Source organism: Furipterus horrens, unplaced genomic scaffold (genome assembly GCF_987537825.1).
Source record: "Furipterus horrens unplaced genomic scaffold, mFurHor1.1.pri manual_scaffold_4, whole genome shotgun sequence".
Taxonomy (NCBI): domain Eukaryota; kingdom Metazoa; phylum Chordata; class Mammalia; order Chiroptera; family Furipteridae; genus Furipterus; species Furipterus horrens.
In genome coordinates this window covers 148,316,831-148,339,959 of record NW_028327174.1, presented here as the reverse complement: position 1 = coordinate 148,339,959, position 23,129 = coordinate 148,316,831, and the positions used below count along the sequence as shown (strand labels likewise).

At 37.1% G+C, this 23,129-nt stretch overlaps 1 protein-coding gene across 1 annotated transcript in view; it reads left to right on the top strand.

Moving 5' to 3' along the window:
- Nucleotides 1-23,129, top strand: part of KDM4C (lysine demethylase 4C) — a 439,327-nt gene that overhangs the window by 267,055 nt on the left and 149,143 nt on the right. The gene's annotated exons all lie outside the window — the stretch shown is intronic.

Sequence of the window (23,129 nt, the reverse complement as noted above, 5' to 3'; positions counted from 1 at the left end):
ACCTTTCCCAGAACTGGATAATCTCTTGAATTCAATCTATCAACTAACAACAGGGCTGACATTTTTCTTTTACAGAGCTCTGAAGTGGCTTTGTAGATCAGAGCCACTGACTTTCAGATCAGATTGGCTTATGGCCTTGAGAGGTCACAGTGGCACTGCCGTGCTTTGTGATGTGTTTTATGCTGTATATTTTTTTATTCTGTAGGATACTGTCAAGACCTGGTGATGAGAGGCTATCCACCTGAAAGGGTGACTTTGATCCTCATACAGTAAGATTAGTAGAAGAAAGAGAGGCTCCATTCTTGTTAAGGCAGGGCATTCACAGATAGGCGGTGGCTGTTTTTAGCCAGGTAGATACTGACACCATTGCTCCTCTCCATAGAGGTGACCTGAAAGCCTCTAGCCAGGACCACATGCTCCCACTTGAGGTAATGCATTTGGGTTCAAAATTACCTCTTGCCTCCTGAGGAGACAGGTAATTCTGATTAGCTGCAGATTTAAACCTTGGCTCATAAAGGCCAGGTCAGTAATAATTATTTTAAATAAACAGAACAACACATTTGTGGATATTAGTTATCCTGAGAGCATAGCCGTGATGTGGCGGTCTTTCCACTAGGGAACTGCTTAAAGGCTAAAAAGTCACAAATCATTTTTTTCTGTCCTTCTTCCCTTGCTCATCCCCTCCCCCACCCCTATCCTGCCCCTTTTGGTAATGTCAAGAAGGAAAGAGAAGTCTACAAAGCTTATTGTAAGTGGAACTATATTCATAAATAGCTTCTTGATTGAGAACAAATGCCTCATTAATCTTAAGTGCTTCAACCAGAGAGCACAAGTAAAGTCAGGAAGAATAATGACTGACATTACTGGGAGCATAACGTACTGTACACTACACTAGGATGTACGTGCCTGGAGGTCACTGGGCTACAAGGCACAGCTCCTTAGCAAAGAGGAAAGGGATCTCTAGGAAGAGTGCTGGGGAAAAGTCTGCAGTGCAGGCACTTCTCGTGAATGGCAAAAATTAGTCCAGTGACAGAATGAAGAACTCATGTATTTTGCTATTTGTTATATTGAAGGTCATGCTGGGAAGAAAGAGTAAACCAGAGTTTATTTGAAAGCCAAATGATGTACACTTTTAACAAAGTAAAATGTATGTTCAACTTGAAGTACTTTGCTCAGGATCCTGGAAATACTACTACGTAAATGCAATAAGTTCAGTGTAGATTACATCTGACCATTCTTCAAATATAGAGGTGCTTTCTCTTGTCACTAAGCATGTGCCTGGCGTGCTACCAGACAGGTACTCTGTAAACATCAAATTAATTTTTATGTTGGTGTAAGCACTGCCATGAGAAAGACAAATCCAGGGGAAAAAAATATAATTTGAAACAAGCACAGAATATGGCTTTCTGTTCTTCTGTTATCTTCCTTTCCTACAAACGGTTGATGGTATTTAAATAGTTAAAATGTATAGTAACTGCACCCACCCCCCTCAAGATGTCCACATCCTAATCCTAATTCCTGGAACCTGTGAGTATGCTATGTTCGTGAAAAGGGGAATTATGGTAGCAGATGGCATTCAGATCGCTTGTCAGCTGACCCTATGAGAGGGATATTATTTTGGATACTTGGGTGTACCCAGTGCCATCACAAGGGTTCTTAAAGGTAGAAGAGGGAGACAGAAAAGGAAGTCAGAGTGATGTGATGTGAGAAGTATTAACTTGACCTGCTGTTGCCAGCTTTGGAGATGGAGAAGGAGGGCCAAAGGCCAAGACACGTTGGCAGCCCTGAAAAGCTGGAGAGAGCAAAGAGCTGAATTCTCACTGAGAGCCTGCAGAAAGGACTGATCCAATTGATACCGTGATTCTAGCCCAGTGAGAATCATTTTGGACTTGTGATCTACTGAACTGTATACATTTGTGTTGTTTTAAGCCATTAAGCTTGAGGTAATTTATTATTGCAGTAATAGAGAACAAATACAGTAATCAATAGAAAGACAACCTTTTGAAAGGGTTATTTTCACTTGAAACAGTTTGACATTCCACTAGGTATGCTGCATTTTCAGTGTCATCTCTCAAGTTCAGGCATCTTTCTCTGACTCTCTTCTTCCGCCTTTCTAGCCCATACCCTCTAGTTGCTGGACTATGGCCATCTTTTTTCGCTGTGACATGATTCAGTAATGCTCTCAGCATTTCAGCCTCTCCCTCCCCTCTTCTCCTTACTTTTGGTTTTGGCTGCCACATTCCCTTGCATACACTTTCAGCTGCTTTGCCACTTTCTGACGTGATTAATCTCCCTTGGCATAGCTCAGCCATGGTAAATCCAACTATGTGTATTTTGTACCTAAACCCTTTTAGCTGATTATGGCTATGGTGAAACACCCAATATGCAGATCACTCTTGCTTTCAATTTGTAATTGTAGTGCCGGTAATTCTTACTGCATTCCCATCATGCATGCACTCTGCCACTCTCCTGGTTGACTGTGTCATACCTTACATCTGAAGCTTCCCTATGCCCTTCCCCATCCTCACTCTCACCATTTGAACTCACTTTATATTTCACTGAGAAATTAGAAGCCATTAGTAGGGATCTGCAAGTTTCCACATACATCATATTTATGATATAATAGGTTTCAGTAACCCATCCCCTTCTCTCCCACATCACCGATGGTCCCGCCTCTGGATGATTCTCATTATCATCCACACAAGTTGTTATTTTTTCCATCTTCAAATAATAAAAAAAAACCCTCTCTTAATCTTTCTTTCTATCAGTTCCAATCCTATTTCTTCATGCCTCTGTGTGTAGTAAAACTCCTTTAAAGTCTTGTCTTTATTCCCTTTAATTTTTCTCCCCTGCTTCTCTCTTAAACTTATTCCAGTCACAGGCTTTGCCCCATGTCTCCTTAGAAACTTCTGTTTCACCAGCATAATCAGTTGATTGATCACTGCTTCCTATTTGAACCACTGTCTTCATTTGGCTTCCATGACCCTGCACTCTCCTGCTTTTCCTCCTAATTTACCAGCCAGCCAACCCCTTCCTCTCCCTCCCCGGGGCTTAAAATGTGGGCCTCTTCTCTACATGAACCCATTTGGTAATCTCATAGCTCTTATAATAGCATCTAATCATTCATGGCTTATACCTTTCTCTGTCCAGTTCAGCCTCTTCACTGAGGTACACATCCATATGGCCAACTTCCTGAGCAGCACGCCCATGGGTAGCTCAAATTCACCCTGTCTCAAACTGAATTGCAGATCTTCTTCACTTGGCAGGCTTCCTAATTTTCAGACCTTCTAACCACTGAGGCCAAAAACATTAGAGTTAGACATGCTTTGCTTTTCCTCATACCCTCTATATGGCTGACAGTAAGTCCTGTCTTGTATGCTTTTAAAATAGTCTAGAATCCTGGCCAGTTCTTAACCCTGCTGAGGTGGCTGACCTAAGAGATACAAACACTTTTCTTAAATAGTTACATATTGAGTTGGCCAAAAAGTTTATTTGTGTTTTTCCATAAGATGGCTCTAGTAGCACTCAATTATCTTTAACTTCATTCAACACAATTTTATTAGATCGTATTGTGACAACTGTCATATCAGCATGCATTAAAAAAAACACATCAGAATTGGTGAATTTTTGTGTAGCCATTTTAATATTGAAGATGAAAGAAAATACTCCACATTTTTGGCATATTATGCTTTATTATTTCAAGAAAGGTAAAAATGCAAGTGAAATGCAAAAAGAAAAAAAAAAGATTTATGCAGCAAATGGAGAAGGAGCTGTGACTGATTGAATGTGTCAGAAGTGGTTTGCAAAGTTTTGTGCTGGAGACTTCTCTCTGGATGATGCTTTATGGTCAGGTAGATCAATTGAAGTTGATAGCAATCAATTAGAGACATTAATTGAGAACAATCAACATTATACCAAGCAGGAGATAGCCAATGACTCAAAATATCCAAATCAATTAAGTTATTGGTGAAAACGAAAAATGTATCCTTTATGTTATAGAAAACCACATGAACTTTTTGGCTTATCCACTATATTGGGTGCATAGTTTCAAGGTCATGACTAGCTGCACATTTGACTAATGTTAAGCTATAATGTTTAACATATAGTTTGGTTATAATACGTGTTTTCATAAGGGTGTGTGGTATTTCATAGTAAATTGTATTTTAGAGATACAGTGAACTCTGAAGTCAGTGTTGGTGTATTTTTTCCACTAACTTTGAAGTCAGTGTTTTTTTTCTTTTTGTTTTTTAATTTACCATTGAAAATGGCTGGAAAAATATATCAATTTGATAATCTAGGAGATGTTGAAGACTTTAGCAAATGCTACTTGAGTGCGATGATGAGAATAATAGAGTTGAATGTGAAAATGAAAGTGATTTAGATGAAGATTATGTGGAAGTTCATTCAGAAGATTCAGCTACTGAGTAAGATATGTCTAGTGAAGAAAGTGAAGATGAATTAGATATGAATGAAGAGTATTTTTTGGGAAAGGATAAAGAATCAAAATGGAGGAAAAATCCAATAAGAAGACAAATTAGAAAATAGCCACAGATTATTTTGTGTCACTTCAATTAGTTTGGCCAAAAACAAAAAAATGTCAATGCAGAACTTGAAACTTGGAACTGCTTTATCACAAATGATATTTTAAGTCTAATCTTATTATATGCAAATAAATACATCGATTTTATCTTGAGCCAGTTTTCACGAGAAAGAGATGCTAAACAAACAGCTAAAACTGAATTGAAAGTGTTTTTAGGCCTCTTATATCCTGCTGGCTTACATCGCAACAGTTGGCTAAATTTGCAGGATTTATGTGCTACAGATTGTAGTGGGATTGTACTTTTTAGACTTTATGATATCTTTACAGAAATTTAGATTTATTCATAATCTTATTAAGTTTGATGACAAACTTACCCACTTAGAACGCATGAAAGTCAACAAATTAGTGGCTGTGAGAGACAGTTTCTCAGCATTTGTAGAAAATTGTAAACATGTTACTATATGGGACAGAATGTAACAATAGACAAAATGTCACCTGGATTTAGAGGCAAATGTGGGTTTAGACAAGCCCAGGAAATATGTATAAAATTTTTTGCTATGGTTAATTCAAAAGTATTTTACATAGGATTGAAATATATGCAGGTAAGGAGCCTGAAGGTCCTTACTTGATTAGAAATAAACCAGCAGACATAATCAAGAGACTTGCAGAACCCATTTATATTCATCAAGACGTAATATTACAGTAGATAACTGGTTCACTGATACAAAACTTATCTACTACTTGAAAAAGAAGCAACTTTCATATATAGGTACTGTTTGTAAGAATAAACCCCAACTATCCCCTGAATTTGTGTCTTCTAGAAACAGGCCAAAAAACTCCAACTTAATTTGCTTTTGATGCAGATTACACACATATCTCATATACTCCAAAAGGGGAAAAAACGTAATTTTAGTTTCAAGTGTGCATTTTGATGATGCTGTATGTTTAGATTTGCAAAAGCTTGACATAATAGAATATTACAACCAGATGAAGTCAGGAGTCAACAGTGGACCAAATGATTGGTACATATCATGTGGCGAGGAGCACCAGAAGATGGCCTATGGTTATATTCTACACTATTGTAAATATTGCAGGAATAAATGTTCAGACTATTCATATGCTGAACAGCAATGTGAAAATAAGGTGCACAATATTTATTAGAAATCTTGTAATACAGTGTCAGAACAAATCAAAAGGTGTTCAGAAATCTCTACAGGTGTGCATAAGCCTTTTCACCTGAAACTTCATTGGTTTCAAACACATATTAAAGGACATTCTAATGATGACGTAGCAGAAAAAGAAAAAGATTGTGTTAGGTGCCGTGCATCCAAAACAAGTTGCTTATCAAAATATTGTTGCAAGTGTTGTGAAAAGTATTTATTCCTTGAGCATAGCAATACTGAATGTGATGACTGTTAATGAATGTTTTGCAAAGCCAACTATGGAAGATTCTGATTAATGTTAAAGACATTTTTTGGTTGTATTATTTTTTGGCAATTATCCATCTTTCCATTATTTGAAAAGAAAAATTTTTAAAGTATACTTTATTGATTATGCTGTTACAGTAGTTTCAATGTTTTTCCCCTTTTCTCCCCTCTGCCCAGTACCCCCCTTCTCTCCAGCAATCCCACCCACTTTAGTTCATGTCCTTGGGTTGTGCATATACGTTCTTTGGCTTCACCCTTTCCTATTATTCTTAACTTACTCCTATCTAGTTTGTATTTACCAATTATGCTTCTTAATCCCTGTACCATTTCCCCATTTCTCCCCCTTCCCCCTCCCAGCTGATAACCCTCCCAATGATCCCCATACCTATGATTCTGTTTCTATTCTGGTTTGCTTAGTTGGATTTTGTTCTTATTTTTTAGATTCAGTTATTGATAGTTGTGAGTTTGTTGTCATTTTAATGTTCATAATGTTGATCTTCTTTTTCTTAAGTAAGTCCCTTTGACATTTCATATCATAATAACTTGGTGATGATGAGGTCCTTTAGCTTTACCTTGTCTGGGAAGCACTTCATCTGCCCTTCCATTCTAAACGATAACTTTGCTGGATAGAAAAATCTTGGTTGTAAGTCCTTGCTTTTCATCACCTTGAATACTTCTTGCCAGTCCCTTCTTGCCTGCAAAGTTTCTTTTGAGAAATCATCTGATAGTCTTATAGGCACCCCTTTGTAGGTAACTTTCTGTTTTTCTGTTGCTGCTTTTAAGATTCTGTCTTTATCTTTTCCCTTTGGCATTTTAATTATGATGTGTCTTGGTGTGGTCCTTTTTTGGGTCCCTGTCTGGGACTCTCTATGCTTCCTGGACTATTTCCTTCACCAAATATGGGGAGTTTTCCTTCATTATTTTCTCATGTTAAGTTTTCAATTTCTTGCTCCTCCTCTTCTCCTTCTGGCACCCCTATAGTTTGGATGTTGGCATGTTTAAAGTTGTCCCAGAGGTTCCTAAGCCTCTCTTCATTTTTTTCAATTCTTGTTTTCTCATTCTGTACTGGTTGACTGTTACTTTTCTCCTTATGTTCCAAATCATTAATTTGCACCCTGGTTTCCTTCCGTTCATCATTGGTTTTGTGTGGATTTTCCTTCGTTTCATTTATTCCGTTATGCGTTTGCCATACTCAAGCATATCTGTCAAGTCTGTGAGCATCTTTATCACCAGTGTTTTGAATTCGGCATCTGTTAGGTTGGCTATCTCCTTGTCACTTAGTTCTCGCACTGGAACCTTGATCGGTTCCCTTTTTTGGGCCATACGTCTCTGTCTCCTCATCCTGACAGGCTCCTGTGTTTGTTTACCTCTGTGTCTTCGGTAGAGCTGCCACTCCTGTTACGTTGTAAGGAGCAGAGCCTTAGGTTTTCTCGTCAGTACAGGGTAACCTGTTTCACCACAATGTGGCACTGTATGTGGGGGAAGGGTCTGAGAGGGAACAATGTCACTTGCTCAGTACTCGCCCCTTTTCCAGGCAGTTCTCCCACTTTGTATGGGACTGGCTCCTCTCTAGTTGTTGCCCTAGCTGTCGTTCCCACAGTGGGTGGGTCTCCGGATGTTCTATGACTGTGGGGGCCCTTTAAACAAGCAGACTTTGATGATGTGAGAAATGCTCACAATAAAAAACGGGACATAGGACTTGAGCAGCAAAGCGAGGCATTTATTCACGAGTCTGCAGAGTCGGGCTCACCACCAGCCAAGAGAATGTGTGTGCAAAGTAGACAAAGAAAACTGGTTTTATATTAACATGATTAGCTCCCCCTCTCTAATGCGATTAGCTCCCCTCCACTCCCCTCCTCTCTGGTTTCTCCATTATTGGTTAATCTAGGTTTACAATCTAACATGATTAACTACTTAACTCATGGTGTGATTAAATAAGGGTAATCTAGTTATAGGTCTATCTCCAACTTATTTGCAAAGTTATCCAGCAACATCTACCCATTTCTCTGTGTTTGGTGACAACAATCTTCCTCCTTTTGTTCCCAGAGATATGTGTGAGGAGTTGTGGAATGTCATTTCCTCACCTCTTTTCCATGATTCATCTGTTAATTATCTCCTACTGGTTTGAGAATCACTGGCTTGCTTCTTTGCCCCTACCAATTCTCTCTGTCTCTTTTGGAAAATTAACTACTCAAATCTCTTAATTTGTTCCTTTAAAACTCATGAGGATTTCTCAGTTCTCTGCCTCATAGAAAGGATTTTCTTCAGCCTCCAGGAGGAAGAGATTATTCTGTTGGTAAATTACTGGCATCTGTTTAGTTAGTGTAGTCTCAATTAATCTCTGAATTAAACCTCCCATGCAGGGAATCATGCAGCAGCCTAAAGCAGTAAGGACTCCAGCTACTACAATGAGGGAGGGGAGACAAGAGCTGACATGATCATTCCTTTCCAATTGCTAAATCAGTTTTCTAACCATCCTGTTATAGGATTGTTGATGCCTGAGTTTTCTGCTAGTTTATTTGCTAGGGTGGTCAGTTCCTGTAGAGCCATAGTGATAGTCCCATCAGGACCTGTATTATTGGGGATAAAAGTGCAACACTGTCCCCCGAGCATTACACATACACCTCCTTTTTCTGCTAGCATCATATCCAGTGTCATCCTATTCTCCCAGGTCATTCGACTGGTGGCATCTAACTGTTGAGCTATTTCTTCTATAACATCCCTGGTATAATTAATAAATCTCTACTTGATTATAATAAATATAGTTTACCCAATCAACACTCTTATTAAATTGTTGACCGCCAGAAGAGGACTGACTCAAACCCTGCTGTTATTTGATTCCTAGCCTTAAACTCATCTGGAACTCCTTTGGGGAACCCCAGTGGCATCGATATAGGTGTGAGGATTAAATGATCCACTAGAGGCTGTTGACCTCCTTTTCATCACCATTTTATAGTCAAAATCTCTCCCACCTCCTTGGGGCCTTGGAAGAACCAAAGCCATTTGTATAACTAAGATACTAACTACCAGCCATACTTATACAAAAGCATCTTGAAGGCTGTCTTCTTCTCCCACCCTCCAACTGCAGGCTCTGGGGAATTTGGGGGGACCTTACTCTGTAACAATTCCCCCCTGTCAGACTTAGACTCTTTATAATCTTATAGAGGACAATGGGTGAAGGTTTTGTGCTCCTCTTGCTTCTTCAAGCTGGACATGGCCATCGTCCTACCTACCCTTGGATCTAGAAATCCCTAGTAGAGTGGGAGAGAGGAGGGAAGGGTGGCCTTCCCACATGGGGAAGGATTTTTTAAAGTCCAGGTCAGTTGGCTGTTCCCAGGCAGTGGCACGCTCATTTTCCAAGCCCTGGCACTGCTGAACAAACTGGCATCCTTGTCATATTCTGGGGGCAACAGATTTGGCAGCAGGGTTAAAAGGCATAATTAAAACTATAACCACTAGATGACAACAGGCAGGGATTAATGTTTAATGTCCCACATTAGGAAAAAAAATCGGCTTCTTTGACAGAAGGTGTGCAGGGCATGTCACACCTGTTCAAAGCCCTTTTGCATACTACACTTAGTTCGGGCTGAGGAGAATATTTTAGGATTTCCCCCTTCTCAGAACTCTGGACCCTTTCTGTCTAAGCTACGGGACAGAAAAAGAGAAACCAGTTTTAAAGTGAAGCCCATAGACTGCCCCACACTTTACCAAACCAACCACTTAGTTCAGCCAAACCATTGAGTCTCAGGAGGCGGCAACGAGATGGGCTTCTTAAGTGAGGCTTATACGTACAGACAATCACTCAGGTAATGGGATTATAGGCTTATGCCCTATGCAAACAGAAGGAAGAATATACATGTTATTTCACACAATATAACCCACAAACCAGCCTCTGAATCTGTAAGGCTGTAGAGACATCCAGCCACAGGGCCTTTGCTGGATTGATATTTAACAGTGGCAATTTGACAGGTCCTCCTTGCCTGTAGATTGAACATTTTTGATGATTTTAAAAACCTACTTTTAACTTCTAAATGAAAACAAACTTTTAAAGACAATTAGCTGCACTAGTTTATAGTCTACCACTGAGCATTGTGATTTTCCTCAAATCATAATTTTTCTCCTTAAGATTACCCTCCTTGTTATTAAAGGGACTGCATTAAGTCCAATTTTAATTTATCCTGTTTGTTTGCATAAACACAAGAGCAGCAATTGATCACATATAATCTTTTAAGTCTGCTTTTCTGGAACTCACGCAGGGAACCTTCAGGTTGACCTTCAGTCTGCCCTCTGGGCACAGAAGCTGAGCCACACACCTGCCATCTGGCCTTGCCTGTAAAACGTATGTTTTTTACAAGTCCTTCAGGTTTTCCATTGTACCTTAAGGTTCCTCCTAGCCATCTATCAGGAAAGCAACCTTTGTTCCTTCCCTAGAAAGATTGCCGTGAACCACACAACCAACCAGGTTATCAGGCTTTTTCCTCCTTGCCTTTCATTAGCCTTGAAAGTCAACTCCCATTCCTCAGGGCCTAGGCATGCTTCCTTCAGGCGTGACATCCCAGTCAAAGCCTCAGCTGGCAAAACCACCATTAGCAACTGGTCTTATTAGTTTTATGCAAAGGAACCCTATGTCACTTTTTACTTTTTTAAAATGCCAAATACTGTAGGATTCAGGTAGGGAGAAAAATAAAAAGGCATGAAGGAAAAATCCTTGTCCTTCAAAATTGCATTTCCATGCATTATACCTTCCATTACTAAAACCATACAATTTCTTTTCAAAACTTATATAAACTTCTAACAAACCTTTTTCATTTTCATGTCTTACACTTTATCTGGTTCCCTTTCTTTCATGTGTAGTTTTAACTTTCCCTGGGATACCTCAATTTTTCCTTTCAGAGCAATAATTCAAAACAGATACCTAGGCCCTCTCTCTCCAGTATGTCCACTGGCCTCCTAGAGAAACGTGCTCTTGGCAGAGACATGTTCACTTGCCCAGGCTGGAGCACGCATTGGCCCTGAATGACCCTTCCTGGATCCTAGGTGGCGGAAGGAATTTTCACTGACCGGTTTACAGATGACCTGGACACTGTGAGGCAGGTGGGTCCTGGGTCGAGCGGGCCACCTAAAAGCAGGTAGGACGTGTCTCCCCGCCTCAGCTGAGAGCCCCTTCCCGCACACAGGCAGAGGATCCTGGATGAGTCCCCAAATTGTGAGAAATGCTCACAATAAAAACCAGGACATAGGACTTGAGCAGCAAAGCGAGGCGTTTATTCATGAGGCTGCATAGTCAGGCGCACCACCAGCCAGGAGAATGTGTGTGCAAAGTAGACAAAGAAAACTGGTTTTATACTAATGCGATCAGCTCCCCCTCCCTAATGCAATTAGCTTCCCCTCCCCTCTTCTTTTCCCTGGTTTCTCCATTACTGGTTAATACTGGTTCACAATCTAACATGATTACTTAATTCAGGGTGTGATTAACTAAGGGTAATCTAGTTATAGATCTATCTCCTACTTATTTGCAAAGTTATCCAGCTACATCTTCCTATTCTCTGTGTTTGGTGACAACATTCTTCCTCCTTTTGATCCCAGAGATATGTGTGAGGAGCTGCGGAATGTCATTTCCTCCCCCCTTTTCCATGATTCACCTGTTAATTATCTCCTACTGGTTTGAAAATCACTGGCTTGCTTCTTTATCTCTAACATTTACTTAATAATTTCTATATTGTAACTCAATAAAATCATGTATTTTATTATATAAATGTAATAAATGCAAATTTGCAGTGTTTTTATTTTTTATTTTTAAATTTTTTTGCATGTCAGCACATACTAGTAATGAATGTATCTTTCAGATACACGTGCCTCCTGCAGGGTTAATAAACTCTGCTGATATTATCCAGATTAATCTCATTCCCTCTTTTCTGGATTAAGGAAGTATGTATCATGCTAACTTCTCACTTCTACTCTTGAGCCTCTGTCCTCTTCTATCAACATAGCAGTTGGAGTGATCTAGTTAAAATGTAAAGTTATGTTCTTGCTGTGCTCAGGCTTTACAGTGGCTTTCCATCTCTGTCAGAGTTATCACATTATTTCATGGCCAAGAAGCCTTATCAGATATTCTTCCAGTTACTTTCTGACCAGCAGGATCTGCTGGCATTAACGTTTTTGAGGTAACTCCATGGCTTTCTCCCATAGTACTTAACATTGTCTACCATCTAAATAATTTACTGATTTAGTTTGCTGCTGTCCAAACCAGAATGGAGGCTCACCAAGGACAAGGTCTTTGTCATTCACTGCTTTTGTCCAGTGTCTAGAACATGGTGATTAACCAATATTTGTTGAAGGTATGTTTTCATTTACAGGAATATAATAAAGATTAGATGTGGGCCTCTAAATTGGAGAACTCACTTGCTAGGATAAAATTCATTGGAGCCTGTTGAATTTTCATTCAGAAGATAACTACAGGAAGGCTATCATTCAATTTCTTAATCACTCAGAATTCATGCCAGCCCTGCCCTTATAAGATTCTGCCCTCTCGCCAACTCTGATAAATGAACCACATCTCCAGAAATGGTTCTTCTGTGTTTTGTTCATCAGCACTTTGTAAGCTAGTTTTCTGCTAATGTGATTAATTGCTCTTTTTTTTCCCCAGCTCAGACAGCCCTATTTTATGGTTTTGCATTTCTGTTATGAACATGTCAGATAAATAAGGGTATGGGGAGGTACTTCAGTCTCATAATTTTTCTGTAGCATTGAAAATTGGCTTTAGTGGCACTTAAGGATATGTCAGCTAAAATGAGTGCTTCTTAAGAGGCAGCTTGAGAATGTTGGTATTGGCATTTCTTTAACTGATGTGTTATAGAAGAGCCATTGAAACACAATTTCCCTCTACTAGAAATAATGAACAACTCTGATAGCTGTGTTATAACAATGTCTTTCTCACCATTGCTAATGTTCTGTCAGCACTTTTATTGTAAACACTGTTTTTCATGGTTTAATAACTGAGCCATAAAGAAATCATTCCATGTTGTTAATTGGTATACTAGCTGTTCATGTCAGTGGTGATTTTTTATGAAACCAAAGTTTAAAAATACTTGGTATTGCTAAAAGGGGATTTTGTGAATGGTATTAGGTGAGGGGAAGAGACCTAAGCAGCAAAGGTATAAGGTTCAGAATATAATTTATACTTTTTCATTTAGCTTTTAGCTCCCCTGGGGTGGGTGAGAGATACAACAGAATGGTTCTTTTAGTGTTGTCCTCAGGAGACAGGAATAACAGCAGCCTCATAGAGTAATCATGTTGTATTTTGTTGTGTTTTGGGAAACAATGGTTGACTAGTAGTATATCTAAGTCTTCGTAGTAGCAAGTTATTTTATACAGCATGTAATTGTTCTTGTAAAAACATGCTCATTGAACATAATATAAAATGAGGCTGGCAGTGAGCACTGGCTGTTTAACTTTATTTATTTTATTCTGCAAGGCTGCACAATTTTGGTATCTCCATAGGTTAGACTGGAGAGATGTTTGAGTACATTGGAAGACTGGAAGAAATCATAGGTGTCTATTTAAGATGTTCATTTAAGTAAAAAAAAGAAGAAGAAACAGGATAAACCTCCCCAGTTATATTAATTTTTTATTTTATTTTAAAAATTATTTACTTATTTATTTTTAGAGAGAGCAGAAGGGAGGGAGGAAGAGAGGGAGAGAGGCATCGATATAAGAGAGAAACATTGATTGGTTGCCTGCTATATACACCCTAACTGGGGACCAAACCTATAAGTAACCCAGGTATGTGCCCTGACTGGGAATCAAGCCAGCGACCTTTTTGGTTGCCCAGCGACACTCCAGCCAACTGAACCACACCAGCCAGAGCAGTTATATTAATTTTAAAGTAAATATATTTAATGGAAAAAAGGTTTAATTTCTTCATGTGTCTGTGGGTTTCCTTTTTTTAAATACAAGAGTACTGAAGCCCTTGCCAAGTAGTTCAGTTGGTTAGAGCACCAAGGTTGAGGGTTTGATCTCAGGTCAGGGTACATATAAGAAGCAACTGATGAATGCATGGGTAAGTGGAGCAACAAATTGGTGTTTCTTTCTCTCCCTGTTTCTCCCTCTCTCCTTCTCTCTCCCTTCCTCTCTCATAATAAATTTAAAAAAATTAAACTACTTACAAATTCTGAATATATTTAGGGAAGTCTTCTATATCCAGCACTCTCAGATTCTCAGATTTCATTTTCTACAGAAAACTGCAACTATTTTGTTAATTGAACTTTCAGATCTTTTCTATGCATGAGCTGATGTTATAACTTGCTTTCTTGGGGCACCCAAATGATATCATAGTTTATTTAACATGCCTTATAGTGCTTTCATTTAATATTACATTGTATAATTCTTAGTAACTCAGTATTTTTGGATTGACTATATATTTTTCATTACTATTTTAAATTTCAAGCTTGAATCCATTCTTATTGAAAAATTCAGATATGACAAATAAAATCTAAGTAACTAATAATTCCAGTTCCTTCCAGAGGCAACTGTTTTCTCTATTATAAACAGAAATGAAATGATAGTCATTGTACATTGCTCCTTCTGCATAGATATAAATGTTTATCTAAGATAGATTCCAAGAAATTGAATTACTGAATCAGAACTTATGAACATTTAATGTAAAATGTCTCTCCAGAGCCTCCATAACAACTCACATACCCCAAAACATGTATTTTGTAATTTAAAAATCTGAAGTTATTTCTCATTATTATACTTTTTATTTCTTTTATTTTTGAAGTTGGCTTTCTTTCATATGTTTATTGGCAGTGCAGAGCCTTTGAATCTTTCTGCCTATTTTTCATAAGTGTGGATTTTAAAATATTTTCTAGTTAACAGTGTTTGTTTTGTATTGAAGATTCTTTCTTGTTCTATCACTTTGTTAATTTATGTGGTATATTATTTAGAATTTTAAAATTTTGAGATAGCCAAAATTTGTTAATCTTTCCAATATGCCTTTTGTCTTTTAAATGTTGTATTAAGAGGTATTTATCCTAAATTCATCAATATATTTGCCTACAATGTTATTTAATAGTTTTATGGTCCTATTTTGTTTTTGAGGGTAGGTTTGTAAATCAGTTGCAGTTTATTTTTATAAATGAGGGCATCTCTCTTTTTTATTCCCCCCCAACACACAGACTTCATTTAGTACAATTCATTCTTCAAGACTTTGTGGTATTAATTTTGGTTATTTATTCTGCTCTTTCTGTTTTCTAAATCTCTCTTCAACCAAGACTAGTTTGCTATTTAACAAATCTTTTAAGATTTTAATTTCAATTTTTTTGGTTATAGAATTTTTATATGATTTTTAAAAATCTAATTTGTCATTTATAGTATCTTACATTCTTATACTCATATTTATTATGAGACATTAAAATGCTTATTTTACATCTTGTGTCTGAGATTATTATGCATCTAATTTACTGTCTTTTTTTTTTTTTTTTAATTCATGGAGCTTATATTGTATGTGTTTTGAGTTTTCATTGCAGACTTATATTCCTTAGAACAATATTTGGGAATTTCTTGAGACATTTATTATAGGTGGATCCTGAAAATTCCAATTTTCATTTTTAAACTATCACAGTCTGACTTTCTGATAATATCATCCTGCTTCATGGACAGTGTAAGAATCTAATAACAGTATAGTTTTATTAACCCCATCCCTTTGTGATCTTATCTTAATTCTATTTCTGTATACACTGTACTCCACAGTGTTGTTATTTTTGCTTAAAACAGTCAAGTCTTTTAATGAACTTATAGTGTCTCTGTCTCTTTGTCTCTCGTTCTTTTTCTATGGGTTTTGAACATACTAAAGTTTTTTTTGTATTTACCCATGTATGTACACTTTTTTGGTGTTCTTCATTTGTTCCTGCCAATCCATGGTTTCTTTATTCAGATTATTTATTTATTTAGTTTTAGATAGTGTGGGTCTCCTGAAGACAAAATCTCAGAGATTTTTGTCTCTATGAGACTGTTTTTATTTTACTTTCATTTTCAAAGGATATTTTCCCTGGAATAGAATTACAGGTTACCAGCTTTTTTCTTTCAGGCCTTTATGTATATTGTTCTGTTACCATTTGACTGTACTGTTTCTGGTTAGATTTCAGATGTAATTCATATAGTTATTTACTGAATGTATCTTTTTTTCTTCTGCTTTTAAGATAGGTTTATTATATTTGGATTTCAGAATTATTATTGCTATATATTTAGGTATGTTTCCTTTGTATTGGTCTGTTTTAGGTTTGCTAAGCATCTTGAACTTGTGGGTTGCTGTATTAGTTTTGGAATGTTCTCTGATATTATCTTTTCAAATATTTCTTCTCACCATTCTCTTTCTTCTCCTTTTTGGACTCCAATTATACATAAATTGAATAGGTTGTTGTTTTCCCTTAGGTCTCTGTTAATTCTTATAACTCATTTTTTCCTTATATTTCTTATTTATGTCTTTAAAGTCATTGAACTTTCACTCTACCAATTCTAGTCTCCATTATAATTTAATGAATGCACCATTTCTGATGTCATATTTTTTCATTTATACCATTTTAAATTGTTTTCTAAATAGTTTCTATGACTTCCCTAAAATTTTTCTATCTCTTCATATATGTTGTCTTTTTTTTATTAGGTCCTTTAGCATTTTGAACATACTAATTCAAAGATCTCCATCTGATAATTCTAATATCTTGTCCATCTTTGCATCTATTATTTCCTCTCTTAATCATAAATTACATTTTCTTGCTTTTCAGAGTACCTTGTACTTTTTTAAAATTGTGTACTGGACATTTTGTCTAGCAAATGAAGTTAATATTTCTAGTAAAGGCATGCCTTTTCATCTGTCAGATATCTACAGTAGGAGTGAACTCAATCTGATTTGTATTTGATCTGGGTCTGAGCTTTGTTGCAGCTTTAGATTGACTCAGTCTACTCTGGTTTCAGATATTTTAAGGGTGGGTTCAGGACTTCCTCCTTCAACAGTGTCTGTCCTATGAGCACCATGGAGACTCCAGCATCTATCTGCTTTCATGGCTGAGTTGTCTGCTTTTAGAACCATGGAAGACCTCTCCTTGCTTTATAGCCTAGCTGCCTGGATTTTGAACTTTTCTTTTTTTTCTCCAGTCCTGCTTCTTATTTTCTGCATCCCAAGAGAATTATTAGTGACAGATCCCTATTTTGTTCCCTGTGTTAACCAAAGAAGAGGTTCATGCTATAATAAAGAACATAAAGCATTTATGTAACCAAAAAGATTGCAACCCAGGAGATGCAGATTCAGGTAGGAACCTAAACTGTGCTCCAAAGCGAACAAATGAAGGCAGAATTTTGTAGAGGTGAAGTTTATGTGGTCCTCCATACAAATAAAGGCTTCTGGAAAAATTAACAGGGATTGGTTAGTTCCAGTATACAAACGGCAGAGGTGAAAACTACGAGGAGGAATTAAAGTCCATATATTGGGTTGGCCAAAAACTTTTTTTTTTTTCCCCATAAGGTGACTGTAGTAGCAATTAACTCACCTCATTTCTCTCTGCCTCACATCAATTCAGTTGGACTATAATATCTCTGGTTGGCCTCCTCTTCTCAATCCCCACCCCGGCTGCCCTGCACAGTACTCACTGGGGCAAAGGCAGCCGCTTCTGAGTGGTTGCCTCCTTCTCGCCCCCTCCTTTAACTTCATTTGAAACAATTTTGTTACATTGTATTGTGACAGTTGTCATCAGCATGCATTTTTTAAAAACTTATCAAAATTAGTGAATTTTTTGTGTAGTCACTTTAATATGAAGATGGAGGAAACACTTGACATTTTTGGCATATCTGCTTTATAATTTCAAGAAAGGTGACTATGCAACTGAAACACAGAAAAAGATCTTTGCAGTGTACGGAGAAGGTTCTGTGACTGATAGAATGTGTCAAGTGGTTTGTGAAGAAGTTTCGTGCTAGAGATTTCTCTGGATGATGCTTCATGGTTGGGTAGGCTAGTTGCAGTTGATAGTGAACAAATCGAGATATTAATTGAGAACAATCAATGCATACATACCATGTGGGAGATAGCTGACATACTCAAAATATCCAAATCAATAAAGTTATTGGTGAAAATGAAAAATGTGTCTTTTATTTTATGGAGAAAACTACACAGACCTTTTGGCCAACCCAGTATGTCCATGCAGCAGTTGTTTAAGGATGTTCATGGCTCAGTCTTGAGCTGGATTTAGCAACAACTTAATAGCAGTTCTGAGAACTGAGGCACAAGATGTACATAGGCCCTACTTCCTCTGTGACCTCCTGACTATTTTAAGTGTCGCTCTCAGCAATTTTTATTCCATTTTATTTTCTCTATTATCATCTGCTGAAGCACTACATTCAGATATCCACTGACAGTGCCATATTTAAGGTGTCTAGAGTCACAATTAGCTTTCACATTTTTAGTGCCCATTCTTGTATTTATTGTATCTTTACATTTATGAACTCATTTAGGGAAGTAATATATTTCCCCCTTTTACAGAGGAGGTATCTGAGGCACAGAGGATAAGTAAGAGGCCCAAGGTCATACCACTAGTAAATGGAAGCAATGTGATGTGAACCCTGGCCATCTGCATTTTGTTGAACACTATAATATAGTTTGGCTCTCTAGTTTTAAATAAGGTGGATTCATTTAGCCTGAGGCTAGATTGCACAGACTGTTAAAATATTGTTTTTGCCTGAAATAGTATCATTTTTTGAAGGATAAAGTAAAGATAAATTTAATGATCTCATATCAGTGAGAAATTTTATTAGCTAGAGTAATGAAACAAATGGGAGCACAAATTGTTATATATGCTGCTTGATAACACAAGTTTTTTATGATGTGGATTCTTAGGGGGGGATTAATTTAAAAAATGAGTTTGTAGTTATTTATAGAAATGAGGAAATGGGGGCTTGCTTATGTGCTTTATCAACATCTTCTTGGTATGGTTAAGTACCCACATGTTTTCTCCTTTTCTCAATTGTGAGCTTCTTAAGGCAGGCATAGTCTCTCATTTATTTTGGCACTCTACTTTGTTATCTCATGCCTTGTCTTGTACCTGGAGGCAGAGGATCCTGGGGAAAAAGAGCATGGACATGTGGTCAGGCAGACCTGAGCTTGAATGCCAGTTGCTCCCTTTGCTGGTTGGTTAGGGGTTGGAAAATGATATGGGTCAAATTCAGCTCACTATTTTTGTAAATAACATTATTATTGGAAAATAGCCACACCCATTTGTTTACATATTTTCCTACAATGGCAGAGTTTATTATTTGCAGTCACTCTGTAGTTGTGCAAAGTCTAAATTAGTAAATATTTGGCCATTTACAGGAAAAGTTTGGTGACCCTTAGTTTGGATGATTTTAGACAAGTTCTTAATCTCTTGAATCATAGTTTCCTCATCTTTGAAGTAAGATGTTACTTAATAAGTTCATATTAAGGAAAGGAGGTAAATTATATGATGTTTCTGTCATGTTATATAGAATGAATTAGACCTTTAATATATTCTCTATTCTTCTAATAGAAGAATTTTTATTATTGATAACCAATTTAATGAATCAATTGTCCTGAAGGATATTCTATCAGTTCCTATGTTCTCAGTTCTTTCAATGAATTTTAAGATGAACAATAGAGTAGTACAATTAATATATTCAGTAGGTGCCAACCTTTATGAAAATCAGGCATTGTACAGATTCTTGAGAAAGTTTGAGCTGCTGTTTAGGTAAGGGCTAACCTATTAAGTTTTAGAATTATCGGTTTTGTTCTCTTGACAACAAAGTACTTTTTAAACAAAGGAATGGAGGGTTTTAAATTCTGTCTGATACTGCCTTCTACTGAGCTATAAATATAGGCATTTACTTTAGATTTATTTACAAGTGAATGAATTGACAGGTTGACATCTTTGTGTTTTCTAAAAGATCAGCCAGTTTGACACATACATGGGATGGTGATTAATTTAAAACAATTGATGTAACTGGACAAACTTTTCTTTTCTACTTATTTTTTCAAAATTGAGTGAATTGAACAGAAACCATGATATAATGTAGTATGTAAATCATATAAATATCCTTATCTGGTCATGAGTGTTTTTGTACATTACTAAGAAATACGATTTATTAAGTAAATTATGGCAAAAATATCCATGTCAAATCATTGTTTCTTAATTCCATGTTAAGTCATTGGAGCCTTCAGCTTCCTTTCCTTAGTGTTCCAGTATGTGAAAATAGCCTTTGCAATTGTTTAATCCTTTGGTAATTTTCAAGACTTCCACTCTGCCCTATTGTGCCATATTTTCTCATTTATTTAAAAAATTCACATGGAATGTATACTCTGTATTGAGTAGAATAATAGAAAAAGAGTAACCTGACATTGTCACAGCACTTACTGATCTTACATTGCAGTGAGGACAGCAGAAAGATTCAACAAATAGTTAACAAGAGTAATGAGAGAGAAGTAACTGAGCCAGGGTATTAGGAGAGCCTTCTCTGAGAAATCAACACTTAAGTAGAGATGTGAAGGATTTGTTCATCTTAATTAATGAAGAGTGGAGCACAGTGGGTCTGATGTGTTTGGAGGCAGTGGAAACCTCATAGGTAGTTACTGGGTGTCTAAGCATGGCGAGTAGTGCAAAGTGAGGGGGCACAAGGTTAAGACCTGATGATTCTGGACGTTCTAGGCAACATTAAATACTTAGAAGCATTAGAACCCACTCTGGTTGGTTCTACGTTGACTGTGGGCTAGCTATTGTAGTAATTTAGGTCGGTGAAGAATGCTGGTGGTATCAACTAAGATGACAGCAATGATAATGGAGAGAAGAGAGTGGCTTTGGAAGTGGGATTGACCTCAATTGATTGGACCTGAGCTGAGAGGAAAATTCTGTCTTCTAGGATGAGCTAGAATGGATGGTTGATACTACCGTTGGAAACAGTGGGGGAGTACAGTCTTGGGAAGAAGGTTTTGCACATGTATTTCATGTGTTTGAGATGCCATTGGAGCTGTCAGTCAGACGTCTCAGGAGATAAATGTTTGAGCCATTGGCCTTTTGAGAATTGGGGTAGTTTATCAGATGCCCAGCAAGCCAGTGTGGATAGAGAAGTGAATAGCATCTATTATAGGAATTACAGTGTTTAAGGAGCATGAAAAGATGCCTGTTGAAAGCTGAGGATCAACTAGAGATGGAGGACAATGAAGAGAGTGTTGGTCATAGAAACCACAGGGAAAAACTATTTAAGGCATGATCAACAATTTTGAGTGCTGCTAAGAGGTCAAGCAAACCAAGGACTTGGAATTATCTGTTAGTTTTTGTGGTGTGGCGCTTACTGGTGATCATAGCAAGAACAAGTTTCATATTGTAAGTGAGAGTCTTCTCAACTCCACTTAAAATCTGAGTCGGCATATGCTACTTTACAGGACTTTTTCCACCTGTTGTAGTAATGCTCTGCAACATGTTTTAATGATCCTAATCAGGTTCTTTAAAGCAGCTTCCATGCTGCTTTGCTGTATTTAACTCTGCTGACTTGTCCCATTAGGCATCTTCTCACTACTAGTTTCATTAATCAAACATCTAATTCTTTCAGTGTCTGAGCTCCTCACAGTTCACAACTCTCCTTTGCTGCATTCCCACTTTGATACTGATATCTTTTTATATATAATTTTGACCTTGTGTTTTGTTTTCATTTTTATCCTCCCCCAACCCATAGAAAGTTTCTTAAATTACTGAAAAAATATTTAAAATTAGTAATGTTTTACAAAATTGTTATTGAATAATTTGGATATTATTAAGTAAACTGAATCATTTCAATTCTCATTTTTAATATTTGGATTTTGAAATACTCTGTCCATTGTATGCGGCAATAAAACAAGTTATTTCAAAAGCTTGTGATATGGATAGAGAAATTCTTCATTAAGTTATCTCCTTGAGCTGGGTTTATTATGGATTCAAATGTATGTGTACAAAGCAGCTTTTGCTACTCTGAGCTGTTGATAACCACCTAAGAAATTTCAAATAGATGTGCAGAGATGTTCCAGACATTGATTGTCTTTGGTTGTTTGCCTTTTTCTTCCTGCCTATTAAGAATTACATAGTTATGTTGATTCTTCTCAGTTTGTTTTTCTTCTCCTCAGAAAAATAAAAACTATGGACTGCGACACTCCACTATTAATAGTTGATACATTAGTGAAAGTCCCTGTGAAGCTAGGCAAAACTCAAAATTACTTACAAGAGATCACCTTGGAGAATAAAGAAATTTTATTTATATAGCTTAGAGAAAATAAGAAACAAAATAGCCTATAACTGTTGATATTTTTAATTGAATTTATTGGTGTAACATTGGTTAATAAAACCATACAGATTTCAAGTATACAACTCAATAAAACATCATCTATGTACTGCATTGTGTGCTCATTACCCAAAGCCTATAACTATTTTAAAAAACACGATTAATGTAGTGAATTGGGAGGACAAGTGTGAAATAGAATATGTTAAGTAATTATTTAATAAACAGTTCTAGGTGAACAAAAGACATAGATTGCTTTGCTTTCTGGTCCTATTTTCTCATGGACTTTACATAGGATTGAAGTGACAAATGATGAGTCAAGTCTTTATTTGTAGTAGAAATCATCATCTTGGAGTGAAAAAGTCCATGATCTAAGGCACATAAATTTGCCAGAAATGTTTTGGCACTGTCTTCTGTGGCTGCATAGCTTGGGTTTATCAGAACGGTTTTCCAACACCATTTGCCCACATAGAGAGTCAAATAATTTTTATGACCTCTAACTGATCCTCAGCTTCCTATAATAGGCATCTCTTTCATGCTTCTTAAACACTGTAATTTCTAGAATAGACCCTTTTCACTTCTCTATCCACATCTTTTATGAAGAGCTTACTGTTTCTCCTTATATCAGAATGAAGTGTGCCCGTTCTCTTGTTTTTTAGGCATCTTGACATGAGTACATTCTCAGGTCACAAGAGAACCCAGTTGTATTCTCTCTTCTAGAATTCTGGTTCTTACCTCTCCAGGTACCAAGTTCTTTGTGCCACAGCTTTCCTTCACAGATGGCAGTTGAACATGATGCCAGGAAAATAATGGTTTCTTCTGGGAGATACATATAATGAGGACATTTTTGGGAATACCCT